This window comes from Musca autumnalis, unplaced genomic scaffold (assembly GCF_047663935.1).
Source record: "Musca autumnalis isolate F117 unplaced genomic scaffold, ASM4766393v1 scaffold_2, whole genome shotgun sequence".
Lineage (NCBI taxonomy): Eukaryota > Metazoa > Arthropoda > Insecta > Diptera > Muscidae > Musca > Musca autumnalis.
This window is the reverse complement of record NW_027411755.1, coordinates 50,009,727-50,026,720: the sequence shown is the minus strand read 5'-3', so window position 1 is coordinate 50,026,720 and position 16,994 is coordinate 50,009,727. Positions and strand designations below refer to the sequence as shown.

At 27.4% G+C, this 16,994-nt stretch overlaps 1 protein-coding gene and 7 non-coding genes across 9 annotated transcripts in view; 5 read left to right on the top strand and 3 right to left on the bottom strand.

The window, feature by feature from the left end:
* Nucleotides 1-16,994, bottom strand: part of LOC141393987 (uncharacterized) — a 402,117-nt gene that overhangs the window by 108,892 nt on the left and 276,231 nt on the right. The gene's annotated exons all lie outside the window — the stretch shown is intronic.
* Nucleotides 4,425-4,550, bottom strand: TRNAL-CAA (transfer RNA leucine (anticodon CAA)). The gene is made up of 2 exons: nucleotides 4,513-4,550; nucleotides 4,425-4,469 (listed from the first exon to the last, which is right to left on the bottom strand). It is a non-coding gene; the product is annotated as a tRNA-Leu (tRNA).
* Nucleotides 4,734-4,858, bottom strand: TRNAL-CAA (transfer RNA leucine (anticodon CAA)). The gene is made up of 2 exons: nucleotides 4,821-4,858; nucleotides 4,734-4,778 (listed from the first exon to the last, which is right to left on the bottom strand). It is a non-coding gene; the product is annotated as a tRNA-Leu (tRNA).
* Nucleotides 8,553-8,679, top strand: TRNAL-CAA (transfer RNA leucine (anticodon CAA)). Its single transcript has 2 exons — nucleotides 8,553-8,590; nucleotides 8,635-8,679. It is a non-coding gene; the product is annotated as a tRNA-Leu (tRNA).
* Nucleotides 8,920-9,045, top strand: TRNAL-CAA (transfer RNA leucine (anticodon CAA)). The gene is made up of 2 exons: nucleotides 8,920-8,957; nucleotides 9,001-9,045. It is a non-coding gene; the product is annotated as a tRNA-Leu (tRNA).
* Nucleotides 9,340-9,465, top strand: TRNAL-CAA (transfer RNA leucine (anticodon CAA)). Its single transcript has 2 exons — nucleotides 9,340-9,377; nucleotides 9,421-9,465. It is a non-coding gene; the product is annotated as a tRNA-Leu (tRNA).
* TRNAL-CAA (transfer RNA leucine (anticodon CAA)) lies at nucleotides 10,818-10,944 on the top strand. Its single transcript has 2 exons — nucleotides 10,818-10,855; nucleotides 10,900-10,944. It is a non-coding gene; the product is annotated as a tRNA-Leu (tRNA).
* On the top strand, nucleotides 11,263-11,389 carry TRNAL-CAA (transfer RNA leucine (anticodon CAA)). Its single transcript has 2 exons — nucleotides 11,263-11,300; nucleotides 11,345-11,389. It is a non-coding gene; the product is annotated as a tRNA-Leu (tRNA).

Sequence of the window (16,994 nt, the reverse complement as noted above, 5' to 3'; positions counted from 1 at the left end):
TTTTTTTTTAATTCTTTTATATTTGTTTTATTTCATCATTTTTTTATTTATTTATTTTTATACCTTTTTAATTTTTTCAAATTCTGTTTTATTTTCTTTATTTTTTGTTTTTAATTTTCGCAATTTTTCTCAATTTTTTTTTATAATTTTTTTATAACATTTTTATTTGTTTTATTTTATATTTTTTTATAAATTTTTAATTTTTTTTGGTTTTTTTATTTTTTGTTCTTTGTTATTTGAAAATAATTATGTTTATTTTATTTTTTTTTTTTTTTTTTACTTTATAAAATTGTATCTTTTAATTTAATCATTTTTTTATTTGTTTGTAATAATAATAAATAAATAAATTTTTATTTTATATTTGTTTTACAAATTTTTATTATTTTATAAAATTTTTTTATTTTATACATTTTTTATTTTTTTATAAACTTTTAGTTCTTTTTTTATATAGTTTTTTTATTGTTTTAGTTAATTTTTTGTTTTTTATTTTTTTTTTTTTCAAAATAATTATGTACATTTTATATTTTTTTTTTATAAATTTTTAATCTTTTAATTTAACTAATTTTTTGTTTGTTTGCTTGTTTTATTTTACTTTTTTTTAATTTAGAATAATTAATTTACAAATTAACTAATACTTGTCATTTTATAATTGTTGTTTTTCTTATTTTTTTCATTTTTTTATATTTGTTTTATTTTATAAATTTTTTGTTTATTTTTTTATCATTTTTCATTTTTTTTTTAATTTCTGTTTTATTTTCTTTATTTTTCCATTTTTCAATTTTTCTCAATTTTAATTTTATTTTTCTATAAATTTTTTGTTTTACATTTTTTTATTTTATAAAATTTCTATTTACTTATTTTTACTTTATTTTGTTTTTTATAAATTTTTATTTTTTATAAAGGTTTTTTTATTTTTTTGTTTTATTTTTTATTATTTGAAAATTATAATTTTTTTATTATATAAATTTTTTAATTTAACCAATTCTTTATTTTTTGTTTTATTTAATGTTTTTGTTTATATATATATATTTTTTTTTTTTTTTATAATTTTGACTTTACAGGATTAATTTTTTATTTATTTTATTTTTTTTTATAATTTTTATTTTATAATTATTTATTTTATGTTTTTGTTTATTTTTTTTGTTTTTTATTATTTTGACTTTTTTATTATTTTTATTTTTTTTATTTTATAAAATTTTTGTTTTTTATTTTTTTAATTTGTTTTATTTCATCACTTTTTTGTTTATTTTGTATCAAATTGCTTTATTTTCTTTATTTTTTGTTTTTAATTTTCGCAATTTTTATTTAATTTTTTTATAATTTGTGTATTTTATATATTTTTTGCTTTATAAAATATTTATTTGTTTTTATTTTACTTTTTTTTTCAATTTTTTTATATTTATTTATAAACCATTATTTTCATTTTATTTTTTATAAACTTTTAATTTTTTGTTATAGTTTTTTATTTTATTTTATTTTATTTTTTGTTTTTTTTTTTTTTTTTGTATTACTTTTGTTATTACTTTATAAATTTTGTACCTTTTAATTTAGTCATTTTTTATTTGTTTGTAATAATAATAAATAAAATATTTATAGTATTAATTAAGAATAACTAATTTAAAAACTAACTAATAATTTTCATTTTATAATTGTTTGTTTTTTATTTTTTAAATTGTTTTATATTTGTTTTATTTCATCATTTTTTTATTTTTTTTATCCCTTTTTAATTTTTTAAATTTCTGTTTTATTTTCCTTATTATTTTTATTTTCATATTTTTTTATTTTATACATTTTTTACTTTTTTATATAATTTAATTCTTTTTTATAAAGTTTTTTTTATTGTTTTGGTTAATTTTTTGTTTTTTATTTATTTTTTTTTTTTCAAAATGATTATGTACATTTTATATTTTTTTTATAAATTTTTAATCTTTTAATTTAACTAATTTTTTGTTTGTTGGCTTGTTTTATTTTACATTTTTTGTTTTTTATTAATTTAGAATAATTATTTAAAAATTAACTAATACCTGTCATTTTATAATTGTTGTTTTTCTTAGTTTTTTTTCATTTTTTATATTTGTTTTATTTCATAATTTTTTTGTTTATTTTTTATCATTTTTCAATTTTTATTTTTATTTTATTATTTTCCATTTTTCTCAATTTTAATTTTATTTTTCTATAAATTTTTTGTTTTACATTTTTTATTTTATAAAATATTTATTTACTTATTTTTACATTATTTTGTTTTTTATAAATTTTTATTTTTTATAAAGGTTTTTTAATTTTTTGTTTTATTTTTTATTATTTGAAAATTATAATTTTTTTAAATTTAACCAATTTTTTATTTGTTTGTTTTATTTTATGTTTTTGTATATTATAATTTTGACTTTACAGGATTAATTTTTTATTTTTTATTTATTTTTTTTTTTTACATTTAATTTTATAAAATTTTTATTTTATGTTTTTGTTTATTTTTTCTTGTTTTTAATTATTTTGACTTTTTTATTATTTTTATTTTGTTTTTATTTATTTATTTTTTTATTTATTTCTTCATTCATTCATTGATTCATGCATTCATTCATTCATTCTTTCATTCATTCATTCATTCATTCATTCATTCATTCATTCATTCATTCCTTCATTCATTCATTCGTTCATTCATTCATTCATTCATTCATTCATTCATTCATTCATTCATTCATTCATTCATTCATTCATTCATTCATTCATTCATTCGTTCATTCATTCATTCGTTCATTCATTCATTCATTCATTCATTCATTCATTCATTCATTCATTCATTCATTCATTCATTCATTCATTCATTCATTCATTCATTCATTCATTCATTCATTCATTCATTCATTTATTTATTTATTTATTTTATGATTTTATTTTTTTATAATTTTTATTTTTTTTTATTTTATAAAATTTTTTTACATTTTTTTATAAATTTTAAATTTTTTTAGAAACTTGTTTTAGTTTATTTTTTTTGTTTTATAATTTTTTATTCTTTGAAAATAATTATGCCTACATATATATATAATTCTAATTTTTTTTTTTATTTTATACATTTTGTAACTTTGAATTTAATAAATTTTTTATTTCTTTGTTTAATTTTTGTTTGTCTTTTATTATTTGAAAATAATTATGTTATTAATTTAGAATAACTAATTTAAAAACATACTAATAATTGTCATTCTATAATTGTTTTTTTTTTGTTTATTTTTTAAATTTGTTTTATTTCATCAATTTTTTGTTTTATTTCATCAATTTTTTGTATTTTATATATATATTTTTTTTAAATTATAAAATATTTATTTGTTTTTATTGTACATTTTTCATTTAATTTTTTTAATACATTTTTTGTTATAGTTTTTTATTTTATTTTTTTTTTTTTGTTATTTGAAAATAATTATGTATGTTTTATAATTTTTTTACTTTATAAATTTTGTACCTTTTGATTTAGTCATTTTTGCATTTGTTTGTAATAATAATAAATAAAATATTTATAGTATTAATTTAGAATAACTAATTTAAAAACTAACTAATAATTGTCATTTTATTTTTTTATTTTTTATTTGTTTTATCTCATCAATTTTCTGTTTATTTTTGATCCCTTTTTTATTTGTTCAATTGCTGTTTTATTTTATTATTTTTTATTTTATAAAATATTTATTTTTTTTTTAAATTTTTTATTTTATACGTTTTATTATTATTGTTTTTTATAAACTTCTATTTTTTATTTTTTGGTTAATTTGTTGTTTTTATATTTTTTTCTTTTATATATTTTTAATCTTTAATTTCATAAATTTTTAATCTTTTAATTTAACTAGTTTTTTGTTTGCTTGCTTTTTTTTATTAATTTAGAATAAATAATTTAAAAATTAAGTAATAATTGATGTTGTTTTTTTCGAATTTTTTATATTTTTTTTACTTCACAAATTTTTTGTTTATTTTTTTTTAATTTTTTCAATTTCTGTTTTATTTTCTTTATTTTATTTTTTTCAATTTTTCTAATTTTTTTTTTTTTTTGTTTTATAATTTTTTTATTTCATATAATTTTTTTAGTTATTTTTACTTTTTTTTATTTTATAAATTTTTTATTTTGTTTTTTTATAAATTTTTATTTTTTATTAATTTTTTTTATTTTTTGTTTTTATTATTTGAAAATTATAATTTTTCTATTTTATAATTTTTTTATTTTTTAATTTAATCAATTTTTTTATTTGTTTGTTTTATTTTATTTGTTTTTTTTTTTTTTTTTTGTTTTTATTATTTTGACTTTATTTATAGGATTAAATTCTTATTTAAAATATTTTTTATCAGTACTATTTTTTGTAATTCATTGTAAGTTAACTCTTTTCAGTTTAATTAATTTTAAAATTCCCTAATTTAATTAATTTAAATTATTTTAAAAAACTCTTTGTCAGGAGTGGGATTTGAACCCACGCCCTCAGAGAGGACCAGAAGTCTCGCAATTACAAATTCTGTTGAACAGAACAAGTTTTTACACTTGAGTCTGGCGCCTTAGACCGCTCGGCCATCCTGACTTGCGAAGTCAAATCGACGAAAGTTGGCACTTAAAAAAAATGAATTCTTTTAAATTAAATATTTAATTTATTATACATATTATAATAAAAATTAAAATATTTTGATATCATCGTTTTAAATTTTGTAATTATTTTTTTTTAATTTTTAAATTAAATTTCTTTGAAAAACAAAAAAAGTACATTTGTCAGGAGTGGGATTTGAACCCACGCCCTCAGAGAGGACCAGAAATCTCTTCGTACGAATTCTGTTGAACAGAACAAGTTTTAACACTTGAGTCTGGCGCCTTAGACCGCTCGGCCATCCTGACTTCTTACAAGCCGCACTCAAATTTCTGTTGAAAAACATAATCCAAAAATAAATTTATACACATAGAGAAAAGATGAAAAACAGCGGGCAGTAAATGTTTATAAACTTGAGTAACACGAAAAAAAACTTATAATGTTTTTTTTTTTTCAAATTATTACAAATTGTGGTAATTTGCACTTTATTGGTCTCATTTTTAGCAACATTCCCATAATCACAGCACAACAAATTCTTTGCATTCTTACATTGTCATTAGTCTAAGGCTTGTTTTGTTAAAAACATTTGGCCGACACTATCTAACCGCAGTGAGAGAGATGAAAATATTTGGAGATTGCATTGCGGTTGTTAGCCAACTGACTATGTTAGTGGACCAACAATCTAGCGACCAATGACCGTCGTCAACCTCTATTGACTATCCATCGATAAAATAAATCAAAAAAAATCACACACAAGCCTAGTCAAGTAACCAACCAACAAGCAGCCAAGTTAATTTCTATAATTTAAACTTCAAACGCAAATGAAGAATGAATGTATTTTAGATACGTTTTTTTTTTTTTTGCTGCTTGTTTGATTTAAGTTTACTTGTTAAGACGTTGTTAAAATATCAAACAAATCGTGATATTATTTAGACAGCAAATTTATAAAATTGCTTTGTTTAAAGTCGCTAAAAAATCGTAGAGCTTTTTTCCTTTAGCTCTACAAGTAGTCCATCAAATTACCACGAAACAATTTGTGAGAGAAAAATTTTTATGGAAAAATTATCGATAGACAGACAAGTTACAAAAGTTAATATACTTTATAAGAAAGCCTTTGAAATGTAGAAAGAAGATAAAAAATGAAAACTGCGGCAAAGAAAATAAATTTAACTATAACATTTGCATTTACAATATCAAAATTCTGAAGTCCTAATATGTGTAGAGGTGATGCATGTGTTTTTGAGAACAGCTGCATCTCAAGATTGGTTCCTTCTAGAAAAAAAAATTATAAAGACCAAACTTGTAGATAATTTTTCTGTCTACAATATTTACTTTAGTTACTTTTTGATTAGATCAACCGTTTTCAAAAAATAAATCCGAAAACCTAAAAAACCCTTTATTTAACCTTTCACCTCGAATAACTTTTTTTGCACACATGGGAACGATGGGGACTTTTAGGACGTTGCTTCTAATGGCAAACCCTAGCTCTACACCAAAATGCAGCTTTGTGGGAATTTTTGCTATTTCAATGTCTATTTTGACTGGGCTATATATTGAACGACCTAGTTCCCTATCTGGTTCGATGTACACCAGTCGTTTGTATGAACAAAATGCGTATACGTAATATCACACGTTAGTTTATATAACGTTACTCGTACGTTTTTGACAAGGACAGTGAACTAGGTCGTTCAATTGCCCAACTCTACATTGGAAGTGCTGTCAGCTGGGATATATTAAAAATTATATTAAAATATTTGCAAAGTTTTTAATATTAATAATTAAAAGCATTGTGGCGTTTTTTTATTGGGATAGCGTTTGCAATTTGGTTTTTTCAAAATAGTCTGGCTTAATCCCATTGTTGTTGTTTTAATATTTTAAAACAACTATTTTATTAGTGGGAAAGATTTGGCATTGTTCGCCAAGGGGTAAGGCAGGGAATACTATAGTTTCGATCCACGCCACTGGATCTCATCAGTTCCCTTGTTTCTTGTTTGTGGATATTCTCCACCGAAGTTATTTTTCAACAACTTCTTCAACAAGAAACTTTTAATACCCAAACATCAATCGTCAGCTCGAAGTATAAAAAACTTCTCATTGAACTTTTTTTTCGCTTACTTTTATACTTCGAGCTGACGATTGATGTTTGGGTATAAAAAGTTTCTTGTTGAAGAAGTTGTTGAAAAATAACTTCGGTGGAGAATATCCACAAACAAGAAACAAGGGAACTGATGAGATCCAATGGCGTGGATCGAAACTATAGTATTCCCTGCCTTACCCCTTGGCGAACAATGCCAAATCTTTTCCACTAATAAAATAGTTGTTTTAAAATATTAAAACAACAACAATGGGATTAAGCCAGACTATTTTGAAAAAACAAAATTATTAATAATTAATTAAAAATATCGAACTAATTTAAATCTGCTGATATGTGTCTATATTAATATATATGTAAATACTTCATAAAAGCTAACCAAAATCCACATCTATACATATCGATGTACAGACATATATACATACAGTGCTGGACATATCAATGGAAACTTTTTTCAGAAAACTAAATATAATAATTTTTGACTAAGCACATTTACTCCTTAGTCAAATATACCTGCATATTTTATTTTATGCAAACATATTGAGGTATATCTAGCTAAGGAATAAATTGATTTAGTCAAAAATTATTATATTTAGTTTTCTGAAAAAAGTTTCCATTGATATGTCCAGCACTGTATATAATACCATATCTTCTTTCATTCGCGTTATTATATAAAAAATAAATAAATTAAAAGAGCAACAACAAATCCATTAGCAAGCACATAAAGCAAACTACAAACATAAATTTGGCAGACATTGTGGCGTATCGCTGGTTGAGCACTTCTGTGTTCTATTTATAGACACAAACGAATAAACTTTCTTTTTTGTGCTTTGATCGTCAATTGTCGTTGTGTTCATCATCACTAAGCAACGCTACAACCGCAAGTCAGGATGGCCGAGCGGTCTAAGGCGCCAGACTCAAGTGTAACAACTTGTTCTGTTCAATAGAGTTGTGTCGTTCATGAACGAACCGGTTCAAAGGAACGATTCCGTGAAAAGAACGAACGGATCCGTATCCAGCTCATTCTTTTATATCGTTCATTTAGATCCCCGATGACCGAGTCATTGCTGCTTACAAAACAAAACCACCACCATTAGCTTTGCATACACACAAGCACACAAGCAAGCAAAAAAAAAACAAATGCATTGGTTTTGCAGTCAAGCAGCACAAATTTCCACACAAAACAAACAATGATTCAGAGAGCTACTCTCGCTCAGTAACAGCACATCTCGGTCATATCTTTCTTTTGCATCATTCGTTCATCTGGTTCTTTCATATCAAATCCAGAAACAAAACCACCCCCATTAGCACACAATCTGTCATTCGTGAACGAACATTTTCAAAAGAACGATTCGGTGAAAAGAACGACGGAGTCATATGCAGCAGAGAACGAACGACTTCAAAAGAAAATAACACAGTCAAATGTATTGTTGAACGAAAAAGAGCCAACGAACGAAGTGAAAGATCCGGATCTTTTTGGTGAACGGAATGAAAAAGATCGATCCGCTTAATGAACGAGATTGCCCAACACTACTGTTCAACAGAATTTGTGAAAGCGAGACTTCTGGTCCTCTCTGAGGGCGTGGGTTCAAATCCCACTCCTGACAAACTACTTTTTTAGATGAAGGGAATATAAATAAAATTGTAAAAAATATATAAAAAGAATACGTAATAAATGCGAAATATATAAAAAATAAATATAAAAAAGTTAATATAAAAAATCAATATAAAAAAGTTAAAAAAAAAGTTTATATAAGAAAATAAATATAAAAATGAAAACCAAAAATAAATTAGAAAGTAGTTAAAAAAGTAGTTATTAAAAAACTAAATATTTGAATAAAATTTCAATATGCAAAAATATAATAAAATCCCACATTTTTGTTGAAAGTTTAATTTCTGGGAATTCGCATGTCAGGATGGCCGAGCGGTCTAAGGCGCCAGACTCAAGTGTAAGAACTTGTTCTGTTCCAGCAGAATTTGTAATAGCGAGACTTCTGGTCCTCTCTGAGGGCGTGGGTTCAAATCCCACTCCTGACAAATTATTTTTTTAGTAGAAGGGAATATAAATAAATTTGTAAAAATATATAAATAGAATATATTAAATAGATAAAAAATAAATAAATGAAATTAAAAATAAAAATAAATGAGTAATAAGTATTTTGTGTAACTAAACTTTTTACTTTAAAACAACGAAATATTTAATAAAATTTCAATATGCAAAAAATTTAATTAAATCCCAATTTTTTTGTTGAAAGTTTCCTTTCTCGGAATTCGCATGTCAGGATGGCCGAGCGGTCTAAGGCGCCAGACTCAAGTGTAACAACTTGTTCTGTTCAACAGAATTTGTGAAAGCGAGACTTCTGGTCCTCTCTGAGGGCGTGGGTTCAAATCCCACTTCTGACAAACTATTTTTTAGATGAAGGGAATATAAAAGGATTGCAAAATAATATATAAACAGAATATGTAATAAATGCGAAATATATAAACAAATAAATATAAACAAATAAATATAAAAAAGTTAATATAAAAAAATCTATATAAAAAAGTTAATATAAAAAATAAATATAAAAAAGTAAATATAAGAAAACCAAAAATTAATTAGAAAGTAGTTACATTTTAAAAGCTAAATAGTTTAATAAAATTTCAATATACAAATATATCAAATACAATGAATGTTTAAATTCTCGGAATTCACATGTCAGGATGGCCGAGCGGTCTAAGGCGCCAGACTCAAGTGTAACAACTTGTTCTGTTCAACAGAATTTGTAAAAGCGAGACTTCTGGTCCTCTCTGAGGGCGTGGGTTCAAATCCCACTCCTGACAATATAATTTTTGTTGAGGTAATATAAATTAAAATTGATGAAACTACAAAAATATCAAAAGAATTTAAACTACAAAAGAAATTAATGCAGACATATATAAAAATTACTCAATATAAATAAGAAAGTAGTTTAATTTAAACAAAATTCTGAATATTTGTAGTTGAAAGTTTCACTCCAAAGAATCGGCATGTCAGGATGGCCGAGCGGTCTAAGTCCCAATTTACATTAGGCGAGTTTACTTGCGGCAATTGTGAGTTTGTAGGTGAGAGAGGGTGCTGAGAGGCAAAGGGTTACCATATGCCTCACCTCTATCTCCTACAAAATGACAATTGCCGCAAGTAAACTCGCCCAATGTAAATTGGGACTAAGGCGCCAGACTCAAGTGTAACAACTTGTTCTGTTCAACAGAATTTGTAATAGCGAGACTTCTGGTCCTCTCTGAGGGCGTGGGTTCAAATCCCACTTCTGACAAAAAATATTGTATTTAATTTTTTTAATCAAATATACATATATGGGATTAGCATTGAGTTTTATAAAGAGCAAGAAAAAAGTTGATTCTCTAAATAGTTAATTTTCGTTGGTATTACTTTGTAGAATATTTAGCATATTGATGAGCATATTAAAACTTTATGTAGTTAAAACTAGACCATTTAGTATACATAGATGCATTAAATGTAATTCAGTTAATGGTTTAGTAAAAATGGGACAATAAACTAGAACTTCATCAAGTGAACCCCACAATTTGGTTTTCTAATGGCTGGTGTAAGGATTAAAATACCCAATGTGACAAAATACATATTAAAAAACATATAGTGTAATGTGGCCATAAACAACCTTGACATAGCTTGACATAGCTCCTTGATCAAGATAATATGATTAGGGCTTTTGGAAATGTATTCTTATGGTGGTTCAGACAACAACAAGAAAATAAAATTTACCTTATAAATTTTTTCATTTGACATTTTTTTCCTTTATAAAACTTTTCATTTAAAAATTTCATAGAACAAGAATTGAGCCTCTGGAATATCTGAGCAGTCGAAGCAGATAAACCCATGCGTAAACAAAAAATCTAAATGGTCGGTCAATTTTACATATGAGAATTACAATCACTGTAGTGAATTTATTGACTACATACATTTAATATATGTATAATAGCTCGTTCAGAAAGACCAACCATAATTTGAATCATGGATATTATTCCCTCTACATGGAGGAACACTTTTTACTTTCATTTTAACTTTTTTGAAGACAGGAACTGAAACAATAAACATTTCAGTAAACCCTATTCTGAATTTTTATATGCGAATTGTTGTTTTATATGGCATTTTATTGTTCTATTTCTCATATCAACATGTCAGGATGGCCGAGCGGTCTAAGGCGCCAGACTCAAGTGTAACAACTTGTTCTGTTCCAACAGAATTTGTAAAAGCGAGACTTCTGGTCCTCTCTGAGGGCGTGGGTTCAAATCCCACTTCTGACAAAAATTATTTTAAACAACATATCTTAATTACTTTAAATTTTTGATTTTATCTTAGAAACTATATAAGACGTAATACTTAAGAGTACTTTAGAGAGGATTGAGGAAGTTCTTTAATTCGGCAGCAGGTTATATTGGTCATTGAGGTTGTTTCCACATTTAACTTTTATCACTGATGTGCCACAAAGCTTATTACATTTATAAATAGTATAACGCAATAACGGTATATTCAGTTTTTAACATACCGATAAAAAAGATTGTTCGGAAATTTCATATGCGAATTTTTGTTTTTTGCCTTATTTTATTTTATTACACTACCATGTCAGGATGGCCGAGCGGTCTAAGGCGCCAGACTCAAGTGTAACAACTTGTTCTGTTCCAACAGAATTTGTAAAAGCGAGACTTCTGGTCCTCTCTGAGGGCGTGGGTTCAAATCCCACTTCTGACAAAAATTATTTTTTATGGAACTTATTTTATGGTACTTTTTTGTTTAACTAAAACTATTAATTTTAGTCGTATTTTTAACTTCTGCGATTTTAGTATTATTAATGTAGTATTTATTTTTTTTATTATTGGTCCATTTATTTTTATTTTGTTTCTTGTGTCGTTATTTAATAACCTACAATTAATTTAATTTAGATTTAAAACTGACAAAAGATTATTAATATAAAAAATTTCCCGGAAGATGTTGGAAAATCCCAACGAAACGTAGGATAGAAAAATGAAATAGTTTTTTTTTTATTGATTAATGAAGGCCTTATGGCCTGAATTATTCTGTATTACACTGCAAAGTTAGCTGTCCGTTAAAACGGACAGTGGCCAAATCCACTACCGTATGGGAAATTAGTGTTTTTTACAATTATGGATAAAGTAAACATGCCGTTCTTTGGGGTGTATGATGGAAAATATTTTATAAAATGAAGAAGATAGAGAATATCTTTAAAAATATAAAACAGTATGCTTTGTGCGTACGATTAAAAATGAAGTTTACTTTATACTGTTTTGTAAAAAAACAACAATTTCCCATACAAATTTACGGTAGTGGATTTTGCCAATGTCCGTTTTAACGGACACCCGATTCCGGAAAAACTATAAGTTTTAAGAAAAAAAGTGAAGCAAACCATTATTTATATTTTATGAATTATCTTATTTAGTTTATCTTCTCATTTGAATTCAATGTTGAGTATGTAAGTTTGTACATATTCCATACAACTCTGTTTATATTTTCTATGTTTTAAAATTTTAACGGTTTCTATGCAACACTGTACATATTTCTATTATCATACTATTTCATTACAACATTGTATTTACTACTAACATACACATCTATGTAAGTCTGGACGACTTTTGCGCTTCTCAAACCAAGTACCTTAGTAGAATAAAAATTAATAAAATCACTTTGAGATCAACCTTTGAGAAACCAACTAGTCAACCAGCTTTTAATAAGTTTCGGACATTGCACTAGTTGAGAAGCCAAGTGGAAGATACCAACCAAAGTACAAACTTTGAATAAATAATTTTTAAACGTCAGTAATCTTCGTTTTAATGGACATTGGGTATAACAAAAACGAAGTACTGCTTAATTGGCGCCCAACGTGGGGCAAAACACAAGAACTGCTTCATTGGCGCCCAACGTGGGACACAACACAAGAACTGCTTTATTGACGCACCAACGTGGAGCACAACAACAAGCTGCTTTAAAAGTTATTTCTTAAAAATGCTTAAAAATGAAAATAAAATTAACTTCAATAAAAAATTTTAAATTTTCCGAAAAAAAAACTTTCTGGCGCTAAGTGGGTTAAAAATCAATAACTATGAATTTTATTTTAAAGATATGTAAGACATAATAATTATGAATAGGGAAGATATGCGATCGATTAAAACATGTTATAATGCATTATTGACTCTGAGAGCTTATTTCTCAGTGCACTTCGAATTGCTATGAATGACGTGGAGATGACAAAAGGGGATCTTCTTCACGAGGATGATTTCAGTCTGGTAACAGTGCCGCGGGCAAGTTTTCAGCCGAAACCTAAACCATTACAAAGGGATAGAAAATCCACCACCAAAACGCATCTGTAAGGACTTCAGGAGTACTTCCAACCTGCGGACTCCAAAGCCATAATTGGGTACAGTTGCAACAAAGTCCTGACACAACATCCTCCAGAAATTTTGGATAGCGAACGGCTTCTTCCAAGGCAAACTCTTGCTAATCAGGCAGAACTTAAGTCCTGACATATAAACTGGATGCAATATTGCCCTCTCTCTCCTGAGACTAAATTATTCATCCAGTGCACCAACGTACACAGAAATTTATTTCGGCGGTGCGGAGGCCACTAGGCCAAAATGTTCCAAACAGTGTAAGAAGTGTAAAGAATTTTCATATCGGGGGACCCGGGCCAACCCCTCCGTTCGCCCCTGAGCTAGTGCGTCGAGATTTTAGCGCCAAAATAGAGGCTCATATATGTTTTCAAACAGCTTTTGTTCAAAAATTTTCGAATGCCAACAAGTTAGCTAATGGTTCTACCTCTAATTTATTTAACACGATACTTCGCATATTTTATTCATATCTTGTGAAGTCGAAAGTATTATCTCGAAGTCCAAGACATCAGAAGACCTTGAACCACACTACATTTCCGTGGCAATGTTAAAGAAATTTGGTTTCCTAACAAAATTCCTTAAATTGTAAATTTCCAAGTTTATAATTCCTGAGATTTGGACTTTGTCAGCATATGACTGGAGCTATGCCTCAGCATATGCCCTATTGTAGGCGACAAAAGAAGTTTTCGGTGCTTTAGCGGACATTTTTATGCGTTTGCGGGGTAGGTATCACAACTTGAGGGCCTAATTATTCCACTGACAGACCAGTGATATTACCAGAATACCACAATTTGGGCGGGGTTTTTGGAACGTTCGTTTTACCACCAATCAATTTAGTTGGTGACGGTAGGTTTTTTAGAACTTTTGGGACATTATTTCAGAAAGTATGGACTTGCCCACAAAACAATTATTTCATTGTAATCAGAATAACAGGGGCTACCTTCGATGAAAATGACAAAACAATCCTCGAACAGCCCTTTAACTGCACATAAGCGAACATTTTGAACTTTTGTGACGGAGATAACGAAAGTGTTGTCCGATATAATCCCGCTTCGATCTTCATGTAAATTTTGAAGAAATTTTAGGAGGTAAAATTGACGATTTGCAAGCTTCGGCCAAAACTTTTTTAGAGGTTATTATCTTAGGAAATATGGACCCTCACAGCAATTGTACCGCCGCACAGTGCTTCAGAATCGTTTTTTTTTCTGGTCAAAACTCTGTAAGTTTTGAATGGATAAAGATATTTTTATAATTATTTTTTTCGGCAGATAACATAATCTGCTTTTCGATGCATTTAAAACACTAAATTTCGGTGTAGTAGTTGCAGAGGAATTCAAGGTCAAATGTAAAAAATTTGAGTTTTTCATATTTTGCATCTTATTATGAGTGTTTTTGAGTGTTTCATGTGTTCTAACAATTTAAAAAAAGTTCAAACACCAATAAACACACCATAAAAATATAAAAAATTAAAAAAACATTTTTTTGCATTTTTTTCAAAAAATTTTAATTTATTTTTTAAATTAAAAAATACTCCTTGGGTTTTCATCTAGGTCTCTTAAAAAAACCTACGAAAAATCCTAAATTATCACAGCTACAACATTTTCTTTAAACTCATTTCGATACGACTTGAGGTTTCCAAGCAAAATCGTGGAAACCTAAAAAAACCCTAAAATTGTGCATTTTGATCGCGATTTATTTAAAAATCCCTCTAGCGATATTTTCTGTTTTTTTATTTTTTATTATCAATGAACATTGCTCTTTCAGAATCCGCGAAATCTTCCCATGTGTAAGCGGTTTTCATCAAAAGTTAGTTAAGGCGCACTGAGCATGATATTGTTTTATAAGGAGGCGATACAGTCAGTGCATTGTCTCAATTTGAACTTCTATATCTCAAAAACGGTAACACCTAAGAAAATATCATAAAGGTCAATCTTGTGGAGAATTTTCACAGCTACAACATTTTCTTTAGGCCCATTTATCTGGAACTCGCTATTTCCAAGCAAAATCGTGAAAACCTAAAGAACCCCTAAAAATGTGAAATTAATCCGCGATTTATTTGAAAATCCCTCCGGCGATTTTTTTTTTGTTTCTCGATATTTCTCATCTATGAGCATTTTAGTTTCAGAATCTGCAAAAACTTCCCAGGTGTAAGCCCCTTCCATTTAAAATTAGTTAAGGCGCACCGTGACACACATTTTTACCCATGTAATTTCAAAAAAATAAAAATAAACAAGTGAGCAAAGGCTATAGTCGGGAAGGGCCGACCATGTGTTACCCTACACCACTACCCCTGTCCATAAGCTTTTCACTGGTAAACATTTCTTTTAGGGAATATAATCCGAATACCATCAAACATAATATGCCTCTTTCTCTCGGGACCCCCATAAGCAAACAAAATTTCGTGACCATCCGATCAAAATTGCGACCTGTAGCGTGATTGCAAAAAATGGAAGAATTGGATGCATTGTGGTATCTCCCTTGTTTGGCCACCTTCGCCAACTTACTTTACAGCAATTTTAAGGTAATATTTTCTTCTTCTATTGACAGACTTTGCCGTTGGAATACCTCTAGTAGGTATTCGATATATTCACAAAGAATAAAACTTTGAATTTGTCTCCACATGAGTTTTTCCCCATTCCGACCCCTAAATATTATCCGACTATCACCACAATCAATAGGCTTCTTCCTCTGTGGGGCCCGCATCTACCCCCAAAATCTAGTGACTATCCGATCACAATTCCAACCGGTAGCGTGATTACAAAAAATGAAAAATTGATATATTACCGACTTTTGCGATATCTCGGTTGTTTGCCCACTTACGCTAACATACTTTGCGTCAATATAAAGGAGATCTTTTCTTCTACCATTGGCGAGATTTCATTTTGGAATACTCCTACCAGAAGCGGGGATATCTCCCAAAATTTCGTGACGATCCGATCGAAATTGCGACCTGTAGCGCGATTTTGAAAAAAATTGAAAAATGGGATGTATTACCGACTATATCTCCGTTATTTGGCCACCTACGCCAACCCGCTTTGAATCATTGTAAAGGTGGGATATTCTTCTTTCATAGTCAGGCTTTGCTTTTGGAAGATCCCAAACCAAAGCTGTGATATTCGGAATTATAACTCAAATCGCAAAAATAAAAAGATGGGTTGTATTAGCGACTACTGCGATTTCTTCTTTGTTTGACCACCTACGACAACCTACTATACATCGTTGTAAAGGTGATATTTTCTACTTTCATTAGCAGGTTTTGCTTTTGATATACCCATTATAGATGCGGAGATATTCACTTTGAAATAAAACGTTGACTTTTTCCCCAAATAAGTTTTTTGCCCATTCCGACCCCTGAATATTATCCGACCATCACCAAAATCAATAGGCTTCTTCCCCTCCGGGACCCTCATCAACACCCAAAATTTGGTGACGATCCGATCAAAATTGCGATCTGTAGCGTGATCAGCGCGTCATACAAACAAAACTCGCCATAATTGTTTTTTTCAACACGGCATCGAATAGCGAGAGAAGAGAAAAAATTGTCGAAGAAAAGAGAGAACTATTTTTGGATTTAACAAAACCCAATTGTTGGAATCATAATACTACATTTGGAATTTAACAATATCTTTACAATACATATTTTGCTCTTCGAATATAGTTGGATCAATCATATTTTTTTCTCTGCGTGTACCCTCGTTAGCCTAACGACGGAGCTAAAATATATTTAACTGTAAATTTCAAAATCCGTAAATATAAAATGTACTATAATAGGATTTATCTGACCTCAAACCTGTTCGTTATATTGCAATAACCTTAAAGTGCATTGTAACAAATTCATTCAAATACACCCTCCCTTTTTCTATATTTTGGCAGATTATTTGCAGTCATCAAACAAACGAACAAAAACTAGTCTAAACGTTTTGTTCACTTTTGTCAAGAGCACACAAAAATTG